Source organism: Bubalus kerabau, chromosome 23 (genome assembly GCF_029407905.1).
Source record: "Bubalus kerabau isolate K-KA32 ecotype Philippines breed swamp buffalo chromosome 23, PCC_UOA_SB_1v2, whole genome shotgun sequence".
NCBI classification, from domain to species: Eukaryota; Metazoa; Chordata; class Mammalia; order Artiodactyla; family Bovidae; genus Bubalus; species Bubalus kerabau.
This window is the reverse complement of record NC_073646.1, coordinates 352623-373029: the sequence shown is the minus strand read 5'-3', so window position 1 is coordinate 373029 and position 20407 is coordinate 352623. Positions and strand designations below refer to the sequence as shown.

At 56.9% G+C, this 20407-nt stretch overlaps 6 pseudogenes; all 6 read right to left on the bottom strand.

Moving 5' to 3' along the window:
• Positions 1–164: 164 nt before the first annotated feature.
• Positions 165–284, bottom strand: LOC129638266 (uncharacterized; annotated as a pseudogene).
• Positions 285–3540: 3256 nt separating this feature from the next.
• On the bottom strand, positions 3541–3660 carry LOC129638255 (uncharacterized; annotated as a pseudogene).
• Positions 3661–6917: 3257 nt separating this feature from the next.
• LOC129638244 (uncharacterized) lies at positions 6918–7037 on the bottom strand (annotated as a pseudogene).
• Positions 7038–10294: 3257 nt separating this feature from the next.
• LOC129638239 (uncharacterized) lies at positions 10295–10414 on the bottom strand (annotated as a pseudogene).
• A 3240-nt stretch (positions 10415–13654) lies between these two features.
• LOC129638238 (uncharacterized) lies at positions 13655–13774 on the bottom strand (annotated as a pseudogene).
• A 3256-nt stretch (positions 13775–17030) lies between these two features.
• LOC129638328 (uncharacterized) lies at positions 17031–17150 on the bottom strand (annotated as a pseudogene).
• Positions 17151–20407: the final 3257 nt, after the last annotated feature.

Sequence of the window (20407 nt, the reverse complement as noted above, 5' to 3'; positions counted from 1 at the left end):
GGCAACCCAGGTCTGCAGCGGGAGTCGGGGCCCCGGCCACCCACTCACTCCCCCCGCCCCGGGAGGGGCTGGGGCTGCGGGGGTGGCGGGGGGGCGAGGGGGGTGTGGGTCCAAGAATTGGGACGCGGGGCGGGGGCTAAAGGACCTCTTCTGGTAGGCAAAAAAGCCTCCAGCACCCGGAATTCCCAGGTGGTCTCCCATCCAAGATACTAAACAGGCCCGACCCTGCTTAGCTTCCGAGATCAGACGAGATCGGGCGCCTTCAGGCCGGTAGGGCCGGAGACGGACGCGGCCGCCGCGGGGCGCCCTAAGAGCCTTGCGCTTCGCCTCCCTTTCGCTCTGACCTGCAGGTCGGGCCAACGGGCCGCCCCTCTCCTCGGGGGGCCGTGCTGTACTTGAGCCGCACGACCCGCGACCGCACTCCAGCCTGCTGACGCCGGCCCGGCCCCCGAACACCGCCAACACCAGACCAGCAACCGCCTGGCCGGGCCCGGGGGCCCGATGGGCTTCCAGGACCCCCCAGTGACCGGGAGGGCGTGCGTGCGTGCGCGCGGGGCCTGGGGGGTGGGCTGAGGGGTGCGGAGGTCTCGGCGCCCTCCCACCCCCGGCCACTCCAGACCCGGCCGCGCTGGCTGAGCGGGGCCTCCCCCCCCATCCCCTTAGCTGCTCAGGGCCGCGCGACCCCGGAGGTGTCGGTCTTCGGGGCCCACCGCCTCCCGATCCCCGCGGCCCGGGGGCCTCTGAACCTCCTGCGGGCCTAGGCACAGCGAATCTTGAGCGCCCAACTTGCCCGGCACCTGCCCGCTGCCCAAACCCACCGGGAGCCACGGAGGCGCGGTCGACCGGAGCGCCTCAGCCCCGCCCCTTTGCCCTACCGAGGCGCCCCCCTTGTCCCCACGCCGCCCGCCAAGCACCCGACCTTCCTGAGAGAGCAGACGAACCACAGGCAGGCACACAGACAGACAGACAGACACACACACACACACACACACACACACACACACACGAGTGTGGTCTTTGGAAATACTTCTGTTCGTAGTTGCTGGGTTGAGCCCAACTCTTGTAGGACCCATGGAGTGCGGCCCATCAGGCTCCTCTGTCCGTGGCATTTCCCAGGCGAGAATACTGGAGTGGGTTGCCATTTCCTTCTCCAGGGGATCTTCCCGACCCAGGGATCAAACCCGAGTCTCCTGCGGGCGGATGCCTTGCCATCTGAACCAGCACATTGCGAATTCCCTAGGCAAAATACAAAGAAAAGAGCTCGTGTGCTACCAAGTGGAAAGATGATTGAAGAAACAGAAGGTGTCCTTTGTTGGTATCTTTGAATCTTTCTTTCGTTTTTGTTGATTTTTACTCTTAAGGCTACTTGAACAAGGCAAGAGAGAAACCCCAGAACTGAAAAGCAGTTGACTTTTTTGAAAGAAACCTGTGCAGGTTAAGCACTCTTCGTTTTTGAGAGATGGTGAAACGCAAAATCTTGATTCAACACATATGACTTTGGTGAACTTTATTTCAAATCTCCATGATGAACCCCTAAGGCATCCAGGAAGAAAGGAGTAGAGCGGGAGACAAAAAGAGCAACCTTTCCCCTTGGCGCCATCCCAACCAGCTGCTTAGTTCCTTCATCTCATGGACTACCATCTGGGCTTATCTGGTTTGTCTGATTCTTGTTTCGGGGCCCGTTTCTAGTCACAAGGCTGTCAACAGTGGGGGGCGGGGTGGGGTGGGGGGGAAGCCCTTCTTTCCATTCCACATGAGACCCAGTGGACAATCCAGGCCCTGGCCACTGCATAGAGCGTGCAGCAACAATATCAACGGTGATGCTGGTTAACAACGCAGATTCCTGGAATCCACTCCTTTGGCTACTGAGTGTGTGCGGTGGTGGTCTGGAACCTATACCTGGAAGCTTTCTTGATGATTGCAAATGACACCAAAGTCCGAGGACGATGGAAGATCTTCACGTTTCTGCAAGAGCCACACACCTCCAGAAGGAACCACAAGACTTGCCTGACATGGTCAAGGTCTAAGTATTGGACTACACGTCGGAAGGTCTCCACCTTTGCTATGGAAGTCAAACGATCTTTCTTGGAAATGAAAATGGATCACACTGAACGTTCACATTCTTCTAGAGCATTTGAAAAGCCCTAAACTGTAGAAATCTGCTGTACGAGTTCCTTGAAAGCAAGAACCCATACTGATGGATATGTCTTAATGCCTTAGATTGTGCCTTGAATATAGCGTACACATGAACCCAGGAAAGGAAAGAATGGAATCGCCAAATATACAAAGAGATCAAAAGTGCCGAGCCAAGTGACACCTTGAGGCGTCCAAGAACTTTTCTGTCTTTCACACACTAAGTAAATCCTGAGCACCTACGATGAGCTGGGAGGCATGTAATAAGTTTCTGGATCTAGAAGGCGGAGAGAAGCAGACACAGAGTTCCTGCTTTCACTGAGACGAATCTAATGATACATCACAGGCAGATCCTTTGAGAACTTGTCGAGGGGCCTCTACCCTCACCAAAACCTGGGTGTCAGGGAAGGCTTTTCAGAGTAACCATTGCGTTGAGGTCCATAGGTTGAACCTACGTAAACCAGGGTTGAGATGCAGGAAGAATTTCAGGCAGGGAAAACAGCATCCTGGAAGTCTACGTGACCAGGGAACCTTAGGACGTTCAAGAAATGAAAATGCCCTATGGGATGGAAGCCAAAGAGTGCAGAGGGCATTCCAGGGAAAAGACATCCGAGAAGAACGTGAGGAGCAGGCATGAAGGGAATTGGTCGTATCTTCAATATGATGGGAAAATACAAGAGCCGTTGGAGCAGGATGGTGACAGAATTGCATCTGCATTTCCAAACGGTCATCTTGCTCCACGTCACTAATGATTGGAGAGACTCAACTCCAAACGCCAAGGAGGGACCACTTCGCCCGAGTCCGATTGGGCCTCATTGCAATGTCTGTCCATAGCAGATGCTGGAGAAGCTGTGGAGCAAAGGGAACTCTCCTCCACGCTGAGTAGGAATGGGAGTTGGTACAGCCGGGATGGAAAAGAGTATGGAGGTTCGCGAAGGAACTAAAAGTAGAAGTAGCCTATGGTTCAGCAGTCCCACTCCCAGGCATAGATCCACCCCCAGTAGAAGCCAACAAGCCAGATGCCCCGTTTGGGCACATCGATCTGTGCGCGCGCTCGCATGCGCATGCGCGATCGCCTGCGAGGCTGGGGGTGGGGCGGGGGCTGGGGCTCTGGCTGGAGTCGGTGCAAGCCCCGGGATTGCCTGAGGCAAGCCAAAGGAGCCCCAGAGGGAGACGGGACGGCCGGTCGTCTGGTTTCCTGAAAGCCGAATGCGAATGCGGAGGGGCTCGCGGGCCGCGGGGAGGCAACCCAGGTCTGCAGCGGGAGTCGGGGCCCCGGCCACCCACTCACTCCCCCCGCCCCGGGAGGGGCTGGGGCTGCGGGGGTGGCGGGGGGGCGAGGGGGGTGTGGGTCCAAGAATTGGGACGCGGGGCGGGGGCTAAAGGACCTCTTCTGGTAGGCAAAAAAGCCTCCAGCACCCGGAATTCCCAGGTGGTCTCCCATCCAAGATACTAAACAGGCCCGACCCTGCTTAGCTTCCGAGATCAGACGAGATCGGGCGCCTTCAGGCCGGTAGGGCCGGAGACGGACGCGGCCGCCGCGGGGCGCCCTAAGAGCCTTGCGCTTCGCCTCCCTTTCGCTCTGACCTGCAGGTCGGGCCAACGGGCCGCCCCTCTCCTCGGGGGGCCGTGCTGTACTTGAGCCGCACGACCCGCGACCGCACTCCAGCCTGCTGACGCCGGCCCGGCCCCCGAACACCGCCAACACCAGACCAGCAACCGCCTGGCCGGGCCCGGGGGCCCGATGGGCTTCCAGGACCCCCCAGTGACCGGGAGGGCGTGCGTGCGTGCGCGCGGGGCCTGGGGGGTGGGCTGAGGGGTGCGGAGGTCTCGGCGCCCTCCCACCCCCGGCCACTCCAGACCCGGCCGCGCTGGCTGAGCGGGGCCTCCCCCCCTCCCCATCCCCTTCGCTGCTCAGGGCCGCGCGACCCCGGAGGTGTCGGTCTTCGGGGCCCGCCGCCTCCCGATCCCCGCGGCCCGGGGGCCTCTGAACCTCCTGCGGGCCTAGGCGCAGCGAATCTTGAGCGCCCAACTTGCCCGGCACCTGCCCGCTGCCCAAACCCACCGGGAGCCACGGAGGCGCGGTCGACCGGAGCGCCTCAGCCCCGCCCCTTTGCCCTACCGAGGCGCCCCCCTTGTCCCCACGCCGCCCGCCAAGCACCCGACCTTCCTGAGAGAGCAGACGAACCACAGGCAGGCACACAGACAGACAGACAGACACACACACACACACACACACACACACACACACGAGTGTGGTCTTTGGAAACACTTCTGTTCGTAGTTGCTGGGTTGAGCCCAACTCTTATAGGACCCATGGAGTGCGGCCCATCAGGCTCCTCTGTCCGTGGCATTTCCCAGGCGAGAATACTGGAGTGGGTTGCCATTTCCTTCTCCAGGGGATCTTCCCGACCCAGGGATCAAACCCGAGTCTCCTGCGGGCGGATGCCTTGCCATCTGAACCAGCACATGCGAATTCCCTAGGCAAAATACAAAGAAAAGAGCTCGTGTGCTACTAAGTGGAAAGATGATTGAAGAAACAGAAGGTGTCCTTTGTTGGTATCTTTGAATCTTTCTTTCGTTTTTGTTGATTTTTACTCTTAAGGCTACTTGAACAAGGCAAGAGAGAAACCCCAGAACTGAAAAGCAGTTGACTTTTTTGAAAGAAACCTGTGCAGGTTAAGCACTCTTCGTTTTTGAGAGATGGTGAAACGCAAAATCTTGATTCAACACATATGACTTTGGTGAACTTTATTTCAAATCTCCATGATGAACCCCTAAGGCGTCCAGGAAGAAAGGAGTAGAGCGGGAGACAAAAAGAGCAACCTTTCCCCTTGGCGCCATCCCAACCAGCTGCTTAGTTCCTTCATCTCATGGACTACCATCTGGGCTTATCTGGTTTGTCTGATTCTTGTTTCGGGGCCCGTTTCTAGTCACAAGGCTGTCAACAGTGGGGGGTGGGGTGGGGTGGGGGGGAAGCCCTTCTTTCCATTCCACATGAGACCCAGTGGACAATCCAGGCCCTGGCCACTGCATAGAGCGTGCAGCAACAATATCAACGGTGATGCTGGTTAACAACGCAGATTCCTGGAATCCACTCCGTTGGCTACTGAGTGTGTGCGGTGGTGGTCTGGAACCTATACCTGGAAGCTTTCTTGATGATTGCAAATGACACCAAAGTCCGAGGACGATGGAAGATCTTCACGTTTCTGCAAGAGCCACACACCTCCAGAAGGAACCACAAGACTTGCCTGACATGGTCAAGGTCTAAGTATTGGACTACACGTCGGAAGGTCTCCACCTTTGCTATGGAAGTCAAACGATCTTTCTTGGAAATGAAAATGGATCACACTGAACGTTCACATTCTTCTAGAGCATTTGAAAAGCCCTAAACTGTAGAAATCTGCTGTACGAGTTCCTTGAAAGCAAGAACCCATACTGATGGATATGTCTTAATGCCTTAGATTGTGCCTTGAATATAGCGTACACATGAACCCAGGAAAGGAAAGAATGGAATCGCCAAGTATACAAAGAGATCAAAAGTGCCGAGCCAAGTGACACCTTGAGGCGTCCAAGAACTTTTCTGTCTTTCACACACTAAGTAAATCCTGAGCACCTACGATGAGCTGGGAGGCATGCAATAAGTTTCTGGATCTAGAAGGCGGAGAGAAGCAGACACAGAGTTCCTGCTTTCACTGAGACGAATCTAATGATACATCACAGGCAGATCCTTTGAGAACTTGTCGAGGGGCCTCTACCCTCACCAAAACCTGGGTGTCAGGGAAGGCTTTTCAGAGTAACCATTGCGTTGAGGTCCATAGGTTGAACCTACGTAAACCAGGGTTGAGATGCAGGAAGAATTTCAGGCAGGGAAAACAGCATCCTGGAAGTCTACGTGACCAGGGAACCTTAGGACGTTCAAGAAATGAAAATGCCCTATGGGATGGAAGCCAAAGAGTGCAGAGGGCATTCCAGGGAAAAGACATCCGAGAAGAACGTGAGGAGCAGGCATGAAGGGAATTGGTCGTATCTTCAATATGATGGGAAAATACAAGAGCCGTTGGAGCAGGATGGTGACAGAATTGCATCTGCATTTCCAAACGGTCATCTTGCTCCACGTCACTAATGATTGGAGAGACTCAACTCCAAACGCCAAGGAGGGACCACTTCGCCCGAGTCCGATTGGGCCTCATTGCAATGTCTGTCCATAGCAGATGCTGGAGAAGCTGTGGAGCAAAGGGAACTCTCCTCCACGCTGAGTAGGAATGGGAGTTGGTACAGCCGGGATGGAAAAGAGTATGGAGGTTCGCGAAGGAACTAAAAGTAGAAGTAGCCTATGGTTCAGCAGTCCCACTCCCAGGCATAGATCCACCCCCAGTACAAGCCAACAAGCCAGATGCCCCGTTTGGGCACATCGATCTGTGCGCGCGCTCGCATGCGCATGCGCGATCGCCTGCGAGGCTGGGGGTGGGGCGGGGGCTGGGGCTCTGGCTGGAGTCGGTGCAAGCCCCGGGATTGCCTGAGGCAAGCCAAAGGAGCCCCAGAGGGAGACGGGACGGCCGGTCGTCTGGTTTCCTGAAAGCCGAATGCGAATGCGGAGGGGCTCGCGGGCCGCGGGGAGGCAACCCAGGTCTGCAGCGGGAGTCGGGGCCCCGGCCACCCACTCACTCCCCCCGCCCCGGGAGGGGCTGGGGCTGCGGGGGTGGCGGGGGGGCGAGGGGGGTGTGGGTCCAAGAATTGGGACGCGGGGCGGGGGCTAAAGGACCTCTTCTGGTAGGCAAAAAAGCCTCCAGCACCCGGAATTCCCAGGTGGTCTCCCATCCAAGATACTAAACAGGCCCGACCCTGCTTAGCTTCCGAGATCAGACGAGATCGGGCGCCTTCAGGCCGGTAGGGCCGGAGACGGACGCGGCCGCCGCGGGGCGCCCTAAGAGCCTTGCGCTTCGCCTCCCTTTCGCTCTGACCTGCAGGTCGGGCCAACGGGCCGCCCCTCTCTCCTCGGGGGGCCGTGCTGTACTTGAGCCGCACGACCCGCGACCGCACTCCAGCCTGCTGACGCCGGCCCGGCCCCCGAACACCGCCAACACCAGACCAGCAACCGCCTGGCCGGGCCCGGGGGCCCGATGGGCTTCCAGGACCCCCCAGTGACCGGGAGGGCGTGCGTGCGTGCGCGCGGGGCCTGGGGGGTGGGCTGAGGGGTGCGGAGGTCTCGGCGCCCTCCCACCCCCGGCCACTCCAGACCCGGCCGCGCTGGCTGAGCGGGGCCTCCCCCCCCCCCATCCCCTTCGCTGCTCAGGGCCGCGCGACCCCGGAGGTGTCGGTCTTCGGGGCCCGCCGCCTCCCGATCCCCGCGGCCCGGGGGCCTCTGAACCTCCTGCGGGCCTAGGCGCAGCGAATCTTGAGCGCCCAACTTGCCCGGCACCTGCCCGCTGCCCAAACCCACCGGGAGCCACGGAGGCGCGGTCGACCGGAGCGCCTCAGCCCCGCCCCTTTGCCCTACCGAGGCGCCCCCCTTGTCCCCACGCCGCCCGCCAAGCACCCGACCTTCCTGAGAGAGCAGACGAACCACAGGCAGGCACACAGACAGACAGACAGACACACACACACACACACACACACACACACACGAGTGTGGTCTTTGGAAATACTTCTGTTCGTAGTTGCTGGGTTGAGCCCAACTCTTGTAGGACCCATGGAGTGCGGCCCATCAGGCTCCTCTGTCCGTGGCATTTCCCAGGCGAGAATACTGGAGTGGGTTGCCATTTCCTTCTCCAGGGGATCTTCCCGACCCAGGGATCAAACCCGAGTCTCCTGCGGGCGGATGCCTTGCCATCTGAACCAGCACATTGCGAATTCCCTAGGCAAAATACAAAGAAAAGAGCTCGTGTGCTACCAAGTGGAAAGATGATTGAAGAAACAGAAGGTGTCCTTTGTTGGTATCTTTGAATCTTTCTTTCGTTTTTGTTGATTTTTACTCTTAAGGCTACTTGAACAAGGCAAGAGAGAAACCCCAGAACTGAAAAGCAGTTGACTTTTTTGAAAGAAACCTGTGCAGGTTAAGCACTCTTCGTTTTTGAGAGATGGTGAAACGCAAAATCTTGATTCAACACATATGACTTTGGTGAACTTTATTTCAAATCTCCATGATGAACCCCTAAGGCGTCCAGGAAGAAAGGAGTAGAGCGGGAGACAAAAAGAGCAACCTTTCCCCTTGGCGCCATCCCAACCAGCTGCTTAGTTCCTTCATCTCATGGACTACCATCTGGGCTTATCTGGTTTGTCTGATTCTTGTTTCGGGGCCCGTTTCTAGTCACAAGGCTGTCAACAGTGGGGGGTGGGGTGGGGTGGGAGGGAAGCCCTTCTTTCCATTCCACATGAGACCCAGTGGACAATCCAGGCCCTGGCCACTGCATAGAGCGTGCAGCAACAATATCAACGGTGATGCTGGTTAACAACGCAGATTCCTGGAATCCACTCCGTTGGCTACTGAGTGTGTGCGGTGGTGGTCTGGAACCTATACCTGGAAGCTTTCTTGATGATTGCAAATGACACCAAAGTCCGAGGACGATGGAAGATCCTCACGTTTCTGCAAGAGCCACACACCTCCAGAAGGAACCACAAGACTTGCCTGACATGGTCAAGGTCTAAGTATTGGACTACACGTCGGAAGGTCTCCACCTTTGCTATGGAAGTCAAACGATCTTTCTTGGAAATGAAAATGGATCACACTGAACGTTCACATTCTTCTAGAGCATTTGAAAAGCCCTAAACTGTAGAAATCTGCTGTACGAGTTCCTTGAAAGCAAGAACCCATACTGATGGATATGTCTTAATGCCTTAGATTGTGCCTTGAATATAGCGTACACATGAACCCAGGAAAGGAAAGAATGGAATCGCCAAGTATACAAAGAGATCAAAAGTGCCGAGCCAAGTGACACCTTGAGGCGTCCAAGAACTTTTCTGTCTTTCACACACTAAGTAAATCCTGAGCACCTACGATGAGCTGGGAGGCATGTAATAAGTTTCTGGATCTAGAAGGCGGAGAGAAGCAGACACAGAGTTCCTGCTTTCACTGAGACGAATCTAATGATACATCACAGGCAGATCCTTTGAGAACTTGTCGAGGGGCCTCTACCCTCACCAAAACCTGGGTGTCAGGGAAGGCTTTTCAGAGTAACCATTGCGTTGAGGTCCATAGGTTGAACCTACGTAAACCAGGGTTGAGATGCAGGAAGAATTTCAGGCAGGGAAAACAGCATCCTGGAAGTCTACGTGACCAGGGAACCTTAGGACGTTCAAGAAATGAAAATGCCCTATGGGATGGAAGCCAAAGAGTGCAGAGGGCATTCCAGGGAAAAGACATCCGAGAAGAACGTGAGGAGCAGGCATGAAGGGAATTGGTCGTATCTTCAATATGATGGGAAAATACAAGAGCCGTTGGAGCAGGATGGTGACAGAATTGCATCTGCATTTCCAAACGGTCATCTTGCTCCACGTCACTAATGATTGGAGAGACTCAACTCCAAACGCCAAGGAGGGACCACTTCGCCCGAGTCCGATTGGGCCTCATTGCAATGTCTGTCCATAGCAGATGCTGGAGAAGCTGTGGAGCAAAGGGAACTCTCCTCCACGCTGAGTAGGAATGGGAGTTGGTACAGCCGGGATGGAAAAGAGTATGGAGGTTCGCGAAGGAACTAAAAGTAGAAGTAGCCTATGGTTCAGCAGTCCCACTCCCAGGCATAGATCCACCCCCAGTACAAGCCAACAAGCCAGATGCCCCGTTTGGGCACATCGATCTGTGCGCGCGCTCGCATGCGCATGCGCGATCGCCTGCGAGGCTGGGGGTGGGGCGGGGGCTGGGGCTCTGGCTGGAGTCGGTGCAAGCCCCGGGATTGCCTGAGGCAAGCCAAAGGAGCCCCAGAGGGAGACGGGACGGCCGGTCGTCTGGTTTCCTGAAAGCCGAATGCGAATGCGGAGGGGCTCGCGGGCCGCGGGGAGGCAACCCAGGTCTGCAGCGGGAGTCGGGGCCCCGGCCACCCACTCACTCCCCCCGCCCCGGGAGGGGCTGGGGCTGCGGGGGTGGCGGGGGGGCGAGGGGGGTGTGGGTCCAAGAATTGGGACGCGGGGCGGGGGCTAAAGGACCTCTTCTGGTAGGCAAAAAAGCCTCCAGCACCCGGAATTCCCAGGTGGTCTCCCATCCAAGATACTAAACAGGCCCGACCCTGCTTAGCTTCCGAGATCAGACGAGATCGGGCGCCTTCAGGCCGGTAGGGCCGGAGACGGACGCGGCCGCCGCGGGGCGCCCTAAGAGCCTTGCGCTTCGCCTCCCTTTCGCTCTGACCTGCAGGTCGGGCCAACGGGCCGCCCCTCTCCTCGGGGGGCCGTGCTGTACTTGAGCCGCACGACCCGCGACCGCACTCCAGCCTGCTGACGCCGGCCCGGCCCCCGAACACCGCCAACACCAGACCAGCAACCGCCTGGCCGGGCCCGGGGGCCCGATGGGCTTCCAGGACCCCCCAGTGACCGGGAGGGCGTGCGTGCGTGCGCGCGGGGCCTGGGGGGTGGGCTGAGGGGTGCGGAGGTCTCGGCGCCCTCCCACCCCCGGCCACTCCAGACCCGGCCGCGCTGGCTGAGCGGGGCCTCCCCCCCTCCCCATCCCCTTCGCTGCTCAGGGCCGCGCGACCCCGGAGGTGTCGGTCTTCGGGGCCCGCCGCCTCCCGATCCCCGCGGCCCGGGGGCCTCTGAACCTCCTGCGGGCCTAGGCGCAGCGAATCTTGAGCGCCCAACTTGCCCGGCACCTGCCCGCTGCCCAAACCCACCGGGAGCCACGGAGGCGCGGTCGACCGGAGCGCCTCAGCCCCGCCCCTTTGCCCTACCGAGGCGCCCCCCTTGTCCCCACGCCGCCCGCCAAGCACCCGACCTTCCTGAGAGAGCAGACGAACCACAGGCAGGCACACAGACAGACAGACAGACAGACACACACACACACACACACACACACACACGAGTGTGGTCTTTGGAAATACTTCTGTTCGTAGTTGCTGGGTTGAGCCCAACTCTTATAGGACCCATGGAGTGCGGCCCATCAGGCTCCTCTGTCCGTGGCATTTCCCAGGCGAGAATACTGGAGTGGGTTGCCATTTCCTTCTCCAGGGGATCTTCCCGACCCAGGGATCAAACCCGAGTCTCCTGCGGGCGGATGCCTTGCCATCTGAACCAGCACATTGCAAATTCCCTAGGCAAAATACAAAGAAAAGAGCTCGTGTGCTACCAAGTGGAAAGATGATTGAAGAAACAGAAGGTGTCCTTTGTTGGTATCTTTGAATCTTTCTTTCGTTTTTGTTGATTTTTACTCTTAAGGCTACTTGAACAAGGCAAGAGAGAAACCCCAGAACTGAAAAGCAGTTGACTTTTTTGAAAGAAACCTGTGCAGGTTAAGCACTCTTCGTTTTTGAGAGATGGTGAAACGCAAAATCTTGATTCAACACATATGACTTTGGTGAACTTTATTTCAAATCTCCATGATGAACCCCTAAGGCGTCCAGGAAGAAAGGAGTAGAGCGGGAGACAAAAAGAGCAACCTTTCCCCTTGGCGCCATCCCAACCAGCTGCTTAGTTCCTTCATCTCATGGACTACCATCTGGGCTTATCTGGTTTGTCTGATTCTTGTTTCGGGGCCCGTTTCTAGTCACAAGGCTGTCAACAGTGGGGGGTGGGGTGGGGTGGGGGGGAAGCCCTTCTTTCCATTCCACATGAGACCCAGTGGACAATCCAGGCCCTGGCCACTGCATAGAGCGTGCAGCAACAATATCAACGGTGATGCTGGTTAACAACGCAGATTCCTGGAATCCACTCCGTTGGCTACTGAGTGTGTGCGGTGGTGGTCTGGAACCTATACCTGGAAGCTTTCTTGATGATTGCAAATGACACCAAAGTCCGAGGACGATGGAAGATCTTCACGTTTCTGCAAGAGCCACACACCTCCAGAAGGAACCACAAGACTTGCCTGACATGGTCAAGGTCTAAGTATTGGACTACACGTCGGAAGGTCTCCACCTTTGCTATGGAAGTCAAACGATCTTTCTTGGAAATGAAAATGGATCACACTGAACGTTCACATTCTTCTAGAGCATTTGAAAAGCCCTAAACTGTAGAAATCTGCTGTACGAGTTCCTTGAAAGCAAGAACCCATACTGATGGATATGTCTTAATGCCTTAGATTGTGCCTTGAATATAGCGTACACATGAACCCAGGAAAGGAAAGAATGGAATCGCCAAGTATACAAAGAGATCAAAAGTGCCGAGCCAAGTGACACCTTGAGGCGTCCAAGAACTTTTCTGTCTTTCACACACTAAGTAAATCCTGAGCACCTACGATGAGCTGGGAGGCATGTAATAAGTTTCTGGATCTAGAAGGCGGAGAGAAGCAGACACAGAGTTCCTGCTTTCACTGAGACGAATCTAATGATACATCACAGGCAGATCCTTTGAGAACTTGTCGAGGGGCCTCTACCCTCACCAAAACCTGGGTGTCAGGGAAGGCTTTTCAGAGTAACCATTGCGTTGAGGTCCATAGGTTGAACCTACGTAAACCAGGGTTGAGATGCAGGAAGAATTTCAGGCAGGGAAAACAGCATCCTGGAAGTCTACGTGACCAGGGAACCTTAGGACGTTCAAGAAATGAAAATGCCCTATGGGATGGAAGCCAAAGAGTGCAGAGGGCATTCCAGGGAAAAGACATCCGAGAAGAACGTGAGGAGCAGGCATGAAGGGAATTGGTCGTATCTTCAATATGATGGGAAAATACAAGAGCCGTTGGAGCAGGATGGTGACAGAATTGCATCTGCATTTCCAAACGGTCATCTTGCTCCACGTCACTAATGATTGGAGAGACTCAACTCCAAACGCCAAGGAGGGACCACTTCGCCCGAGTCCGATTGGGCCTCATTGCAATGTCTGTCCATAGCAGATGCTGGAGAAGCTGTGGAGCAAAGGGAACTCTCCTCCACGCTGAGTAGGAATGGGAGTTGGTACAGCCGGGATGGAAAAGAGTATGGAGGTTCGCGAAGGAACTAAAAGTAGAAGTAGCCTATGGTTCAGCAGTCCCACTCCCAGGCATAGATCCACCCCCAGTACAAGCCAACAAGCCAGATGCCCCGTTTGGGCACATCGATCTGTGCGCGCGCTCGCCTGCGAGGCTGGGGGTGGGGCGGGGGCTGGGGCTCTGGCTGGAGTCGGTGCAAGCCCCGGGATTGCCTGAGGCAAGCCAAAGGAGCCCCAGAGGGAGACGGGACGGCCGGTCGTCTGGTTTCCTGAAAGCCGAATGCGAATGCGGAGGGGCTCGCGGGCCGCGGGGAGGCAACCCAGGTCTGCAGCGGGAGTCGGGGCCCCGGCCACCCACTCACTCCCCCCGCCCCGGGAGGGGCTGGGGCTGCGGGGGTGGCGGGGGGGCGAGGGGGGTGTGGGTCCAAGAATTGGGACGCGGGGCGGGGGCTAAAGGACCTCTTCTGGTAGGCAAAAAAGCCTCCAGCACCCGGAATTCCCAGGTGGTCTCCCATCCAAGATACTAAACAGGCCCGACCCTGCTTAGCTTCCGAGATCAGACGAGATCGGGCGCCTTCAGGCCGGTAGGGCCGGAGACGGACGCGGCCGCCGCGGGGCGCCCTAAGAGCCTTGCGCTTCGCCTCCCTTTCGCTCTGACCTGCAGGTCGGGCCAACGGGCCGCCCCTCTCCTCGGGGGGCCGTGCTGTACTTGAGCCGCACGACCCGCGACCGCACTCCAGCCTGCTGACGCCGGCCCGGCCCCCGAACACCGCCAACACCAGACCAGCAACCGCCTGGCCGGGCCCGGGGGCCCGATGGGCTTCCAGGACCCCCCAGTGACCGGGAGGGCGTGCGTGCGTGCGCGCGGGGCCTGGGGGGTGGGCTGAGGGGTGCGGAGGTCTCGGCGCCCTCCCACCCCCGGCCACTCCAGACCCGGCCGCGCTGGCTGAGCGGGGCCTCCCCCCCCATCCCCTTAGCTGCTCAGGGCCGCGCGACCCCGGAGGTGTCGGTCTTCGGGGCCCACCGCCTCCCGATCCCCGCGGCCCGGGGGCCTCTGAACCTCCTGCGGGCCTAGGCACAGCGAATCTTGAGCGCCCAACTTGCCCGGCACCTGCCCGCTGCCCAAACCCACCGGGAGCCACGGAGGCGCGGTCGACCGGAGCGCCTCAGCCCCGCCCCTTTGCCCTACCGAGGCGCCCCCCTTGTCCCCACGCCGCCCGCCAAGCACCCGACCTTCCTGAGAGAGCAGACGAACCACAGGCAGGCACACAGACAGACAGACAGACACACACACACACACACACACACACACACACACACGAGTGTGGTCTTTGGAAATACTTCTGTTCGTAGTTGCTGGGTTGAGCCCAACTCTTGTAGGACCCATGGAGTGCGGCCCATCAGGCTCCTCTGTCCGTGGCATTTCCCAGGCGAGAATACTGGAGTGGGTTGCCATTTCCTTCTCCAGGGGATCTTCCCGACCCAGGGATCAAACCCGAGTCTCCTGCGGGCGGATGCCTTGCCATCTGAACCAGCACATTGCGAATTCCCTAGGCAAAATACAAAGAAAAGAGCTCGTGTGCTACCAAGTGGAAAGATGATTGAAGAAACAGAAGGTGTCCTTTGTTGGTATCTTTGAATCTTTCTTTCGTTTTTGTTGATTTTTACTCTTAAGGCTACTTGAACAAGGCAAGAGAGAAACCCCAGAACTGAAAAGCAGTTGACTTTTTTGAAAGAAACCTGTGCAGGTTAAGCACTCTTCGTTTTTGAGAGATGGTGAAACGCAAAATCTTGATTCAACACATATGACTTTGGTGAACTTTATTTCAAATCTCCATGATGAACCCCTAAGGCATCCAGGAAGAAAGGAGTAGAGCGGGAGACAAAAAGAGCAACCTTTCCCCTTGGCGCCATCCCAACCAGCTGCTTAGTTCCTTCATCTCATGGACTACCATCTGGGCTTATCTGGTTTGTCTGATTCTTGTTTCGGGGCCCGTTTCTAGTCACAAGGCTGTCAACAGTGGGGGGCGGGGTGGGGTGGGGGGGAAGCCCTTCTTTCCATTCCACATGAGACCCAGTGGACAATCCAGGCCCTGGCCACTGCATAGAGCGTGCAGCAACAATATCAACGGTGATGCTGGTTAACAACGCAGATTCCTGGAATCCACTCCTTTGGCTACTGAGTGTGTGCGGTGGTGGTCTGGAACCTATACCTGGAAGCTTTCTTGATGATTGCAAATGACACCAAAGTCCGAGGACGATGGAAGATCTTCACGTTTCTGCAAGAGCCACACACCTCCAGAAGGAACCACAAGACTTGCCTGACATGGTCAAGGTCTAAGTATTGGACTACACGTCGGAAGGTCTCCACCTTTGCTATGGAAGTCAAACGATCTTTCTTGGAAATGAAAATGGATCACACTGAACGTTCACATTCTTCTAGAGCATTTGAAAAGCCCTAAACTGTAGAAATCTGCTGTACGAGTTCCTTGAAAGCAAGAACCCATACTGATGGATATGTCTTAATGCCTTAGATTGTGCCTTGAATATAGCGTACACATGAACCCAGGAAAGGAAAGAATGGAATCGCCAAATATACAAAGAGATCAAAAGTGCCGAGCCAAGTGACACCTTGAGGCGTCCAAGAACTTTTCTGTCTTTCACACACTAAGTAAATCCTGAGCACCTACGATGAGCTGGGAGGCATGTAATAAGTTTCTGGATCTAGAAGGCGGAGAGAAGCAGACACAGAGTTCCTGCTTTCACTGAGACGAATCTAATGATACATCACAGGCAGATCCTTTGAGAACTTGTCGAGGGGCCTCTACCCTCACCAAAACCTGGGTGTCAGGGAAGGCTTTTCAGAGTAACCATTGCGTTGAGGTCCATAGGTTGAACCTACGTAAACCAGGGTTGAGATGCAGGAAGAATTTCAGGCAGGGAAAACAGCATCCTGGAAGTCTACGTGACCAGGGAACCTTAGGACGTTCAAGAAATGAAAATGCCCTATGGGATGGAAGCCAAAGAGTGCAGAGGGCATTCCAGGGAAAAGACATCCGAGAAGAACGTGAGGAGCAGGCATGAAGGGAATTGGTCGTATCTTCAATATGATGGGAAAATACAAGAGCCGTTGGAGCAGGATGGTGACAGAATTGCATCTGCATTTCCAAACGGTCATCTTGCTCCACGTCACTAATGATTGGAGAGACTCAACTCCAAACGCCAAGGAGGGACCACTTCGCCCGAGTCCGATTGGGCCTCATTGCAATGTCTGTCCATAGCAGATGCTGGAGAAGCTGTGGAGCAAAGGGAACTCTCCTCCACGCTGAGTAGGAATGGGAGTTGGTACAGCCGGGATGGAAAAGAGTATGGAGGTTCGCGAAGGAACTAAAAGTAGAAGTAGCCTATGGTTCAGCAGTCCCACTCCCAGGCATAGATCCACCCCCAGTAGAAGCCAACAAGCCAGATGCCCCGTTTGGGCACATCGATCTGTGCGCGCGCTCGCATGCGCATGCGCGATCGCCTGCGAGGCTGGGGGTGGGGCGGGGGCTGGGGCTCTGGCTGGAGTCGGTGCAAGCCCCGGGATTGCCTGAGGCAAGCCAAAGGAGCCCCAGAGGGAGACGGGACGGCCGGTCGTCTGGTTTCCTGAAAGCCGAATGCGAATGCGGAGGGGCTCGCGGGCCGCGGGGAGGCAACCCAGGTCTGCAGCGGGAGTCGGGGCCCCGGCCACCCACTCACTCCCCCCGCCCCGGGAGGGGCTGGGGCTGCGGGGGTGGCGGGGGGGCGAGGGGGGTGTGGGTCCAAGAATTGGGACGCGGGGCGGGGGCTAAAGGACCTCTTCTGGTAGGCAAAAAAGCCTCCAGCACCCGGAATTCCCAGGTGGTCTCCCATCCAAGATACTAAACAGGCCCGACCCTGCTTAGCTTCCGAGATCAGACGAGATCGGGCGCCTTCAGGCCGGTAGGGCCGGAGACGGACGCGGCCGCCGCGGGGCGCCCTAAGAGCCTTGCGCTTCGCCTCCCTTTCGCTCTGACCTGCAGGTCGGGCCAACGGGCCGCCCCTCTCCTCGGGGGGCCGTGCTGTACTTGAGCCGCACGACCCGCGACCGCACTCCAGCCTGCTGACGCCGGCCCGGCCCCCGAACACCGCCAACACCAGACCAGCAACCGCCTGGCCGGGCCCGGGGGCCCGATGGGCTTCCAGGACCCCCCAGTGACCGGGAGGGCGTGCGTGCGTGCGCGCGGGGCCTGGGGGGTGGGCTGAGGGGTGCGGAGGTCTCGGCGCCCTCCCACCCCCGGCCACTCCAGACCCGGCCGCGCTGGCTGAGCGGGGCCTCCCCCCCTCCCCATCCCCTTCGCTGCTCAGGGCCGCGCGACCCCGGAGGTGTCGGTCTTCGGGGCCCGCCGCCTCCCGATCCCCGCGGCCCGGGGGCCTCTGAACCTCCTGCGGGCCTAGGCGCAGCGAATCTTGAGCGCCCAACTTGCCCGGCACCTGCCCGCTGCCCAAACCCACCGGGAGCCACGGAGGCGCGGTCGACCGGAGCGCCTCAGCCCCGCCCCTTTGCCCTACCGAGGCGCCCCCCTTGTCCCCACGCCGCCCGCCAAGCACCCGACCTTCCTGAGAGAGCAGACGAACCACAGGCAGGCACACAGACAGACAGACAGACACACACACACACACACACACACACACACACACGAGTGTGGTCTTTGGAAACACTTCTGTTCGTAGTTGCTGGGTTGAGCCCAACTCTTATAGGACCCATGGAGTGCGGCCCATCAGGCTCCTCTGTCCGTGGCATTTCCCAGGCGAGAATACTGGAGTGGGTTGCCATTTCCTTCTCCAGGGGATCTTCCCGACCCAGGGATCAAACCCGAGTCTCCTGCGGGCGGATGCCTTGCCATCTGAACCAGCACATGCGAATTCCCTAGGCAAAATACAAAGAAAAGAGCTCGTGTGCTACTAAGTGGAAAGATGATTGAAGAAACAGAAGGTGTCCTTTGTTGGTATCTTTGAATCTTTCTTTCGTTTTTGTTGATTTTTACTCTTAAGGCTACTTGAACAAGGCAAGAGAGAAACCCCAGAACTGAAAAGCAGTTGACTTTTTTGAAAGAAACCTGTGCAGGTTAAGCACTCTTCGTTTTTGAGAGATGGTGAAACGCAAAATCTTGATTCAACACATATGACTTTGGTGAACTTTATTTCAAATCTCCATGATGAACCCCTAAGGCGTCCAGGAAGAAAGGAGTAGAGCGGGAGACAAAAAGAGCAACCTTTCCCCTTGGCGCCATCCCAACCAGCTGCTTAGTTCCTTCATCTCATGGACTACCATCTGGGCTTATCTGGTTTGTCTGATTCTTGTTTCGGGGCCCGTTTCTAGTCACAAGGCTGTCAACAGTGGGGGGTGGGGTGGGGTGGGGGGGAAGCCCTTCTTTCCATTCCACATGAGACCCAGTGGACAATCCAGGCCCTGGCCACTGCATAGAGCGTGCAGCAACAATATCAACGGTGATGCTGGTTAACAACGCAGATTCCTGGAATCCACTCCGTTGGCTACTGAGTGTGTGCGGTGGTGGTCTGGAACCTATACCTGGAAGCTTTCTTGATGATTGCAAATGACACCAAAGTCCGAGGACGATGGAAGATCTTCACGTTTCTGCAAGAGCCACACACCTCCAGAAGGAACCACAAGACTTGCCTGACATGGTCAAGGTCTAAGTATTGGACTACACGTCGGAAGGTCTCCACCTTTGCTATGGAAGTCAAACGATCTTTCTTGGAAATGAAAATGGATCACACTGAACGTTCACATTCTTCTAGAGCATTTGAAAAGCCCTAAACTGTAGAAATCTGCTGTACGAGTTCCTTGAAAGCAAGAACCCATACTGATGGATATGTCTTAATGCCTTAGATTGTGCCTTGAATATAGCGTACACATGAACCCAGGAAAGGAAAGAATGGAATCGCCAAGTATACAAAGAGATCAAAAGTGCCGAGCCAAGTGACACCTTGAGGCGTCCAAGAACTTTTCTGTCTTTCACACACTAAGTAAATCCTGAGCACCTACGATGAGCTGGGAGGCATGCAATAAGTTTCTGGATCTAGAAGGCGGAGAGAAGCAGACACAGAGTTCCTGCTTTCACTGAGACGAATCTAATGATACATCACAGGCAGATCCTTTGAGAACTTGTCGAGGGGCCTCTACCCTCACCAAAACCTGGGTGTCAGGGAAGGCTTTTCAGAGTAACCATTGCGTTGAGGTCCATAGGTTGAACCTACGTAAACCAGGGTTGAGATGCAGGAAGAATTTCAGGCAGGGAAAACAGCATCCTGGAAGTCTACGTGACCAGGGAACCTTAGGACGTTCAAGAAATGAAAATGCCCTATGGGATGGAAGCCAAAGAGTGCAGAGGGCATTCCAGGGAAAAGACATCCGAGAAGAACGTGAGGAGCAGGCATGAAGGGAATTGGTCGTATCTTCAATATGATGGGAAAATACAAGAGCCGTTGGAGCAGGATGGTGACAGAATTGCATCTGCATTTCCAAACGGTCATCTTGCTCCACGTCACTAATGATTGGAGAGACTCAACTCCAAACGCCAAGGAGGGACCACTTCGCCCGAGTCCGATTGGGCCTCATTGCAATGTCTGTCCATAGCAGATGCTGGAGAAGCTGTGGAGCAAAGGGAACTCTCCTCCACGCTGAGTAGGAATGGGAGTTGGTACAGCCGGGATGGAAAAGAGTATGGAGGTTCGCGAAGGAACTAAAAGTAGAAGTAGCCTATGGTTCAGCAGTCCCACTCCCAGGCATAGATCCACCCCCAGTACAAGCCAACAAGCCAGATGCCCCGTTTGGGCACATCGATCTGTGCGCGCGCTCGCATGCGCATGCGCGATCGCCTGCGAGGCTGGGGGTGGGGCGGGGGCTGGGGCTCTGGCTGGAGTCGGTGCAAGCCCCGGGATTGCCTGAGGCAAGCCAAAGGAGCCCCAGAGGGAGACGGGACGGCCGGTCGTCTGGTTTCCTGAAAGCCGAATGCGAATGCGGAGGGGCTCGCGGGCCGCGGGGAGGCAACCCAGGTCTGCAGCGGGAGTCGGGGCCCCGGCCACCCACTCACTCCCCCCGCCCCGGGAGGGGCTGGGGCTGCGGGGGTGGCGGGGGGGCGAGGGGGGTGTGGGTCCAAGAATTGGGACGCGGGGCGGGGGCTAAAGGACCTCTTCTGGTAGGCAAAAA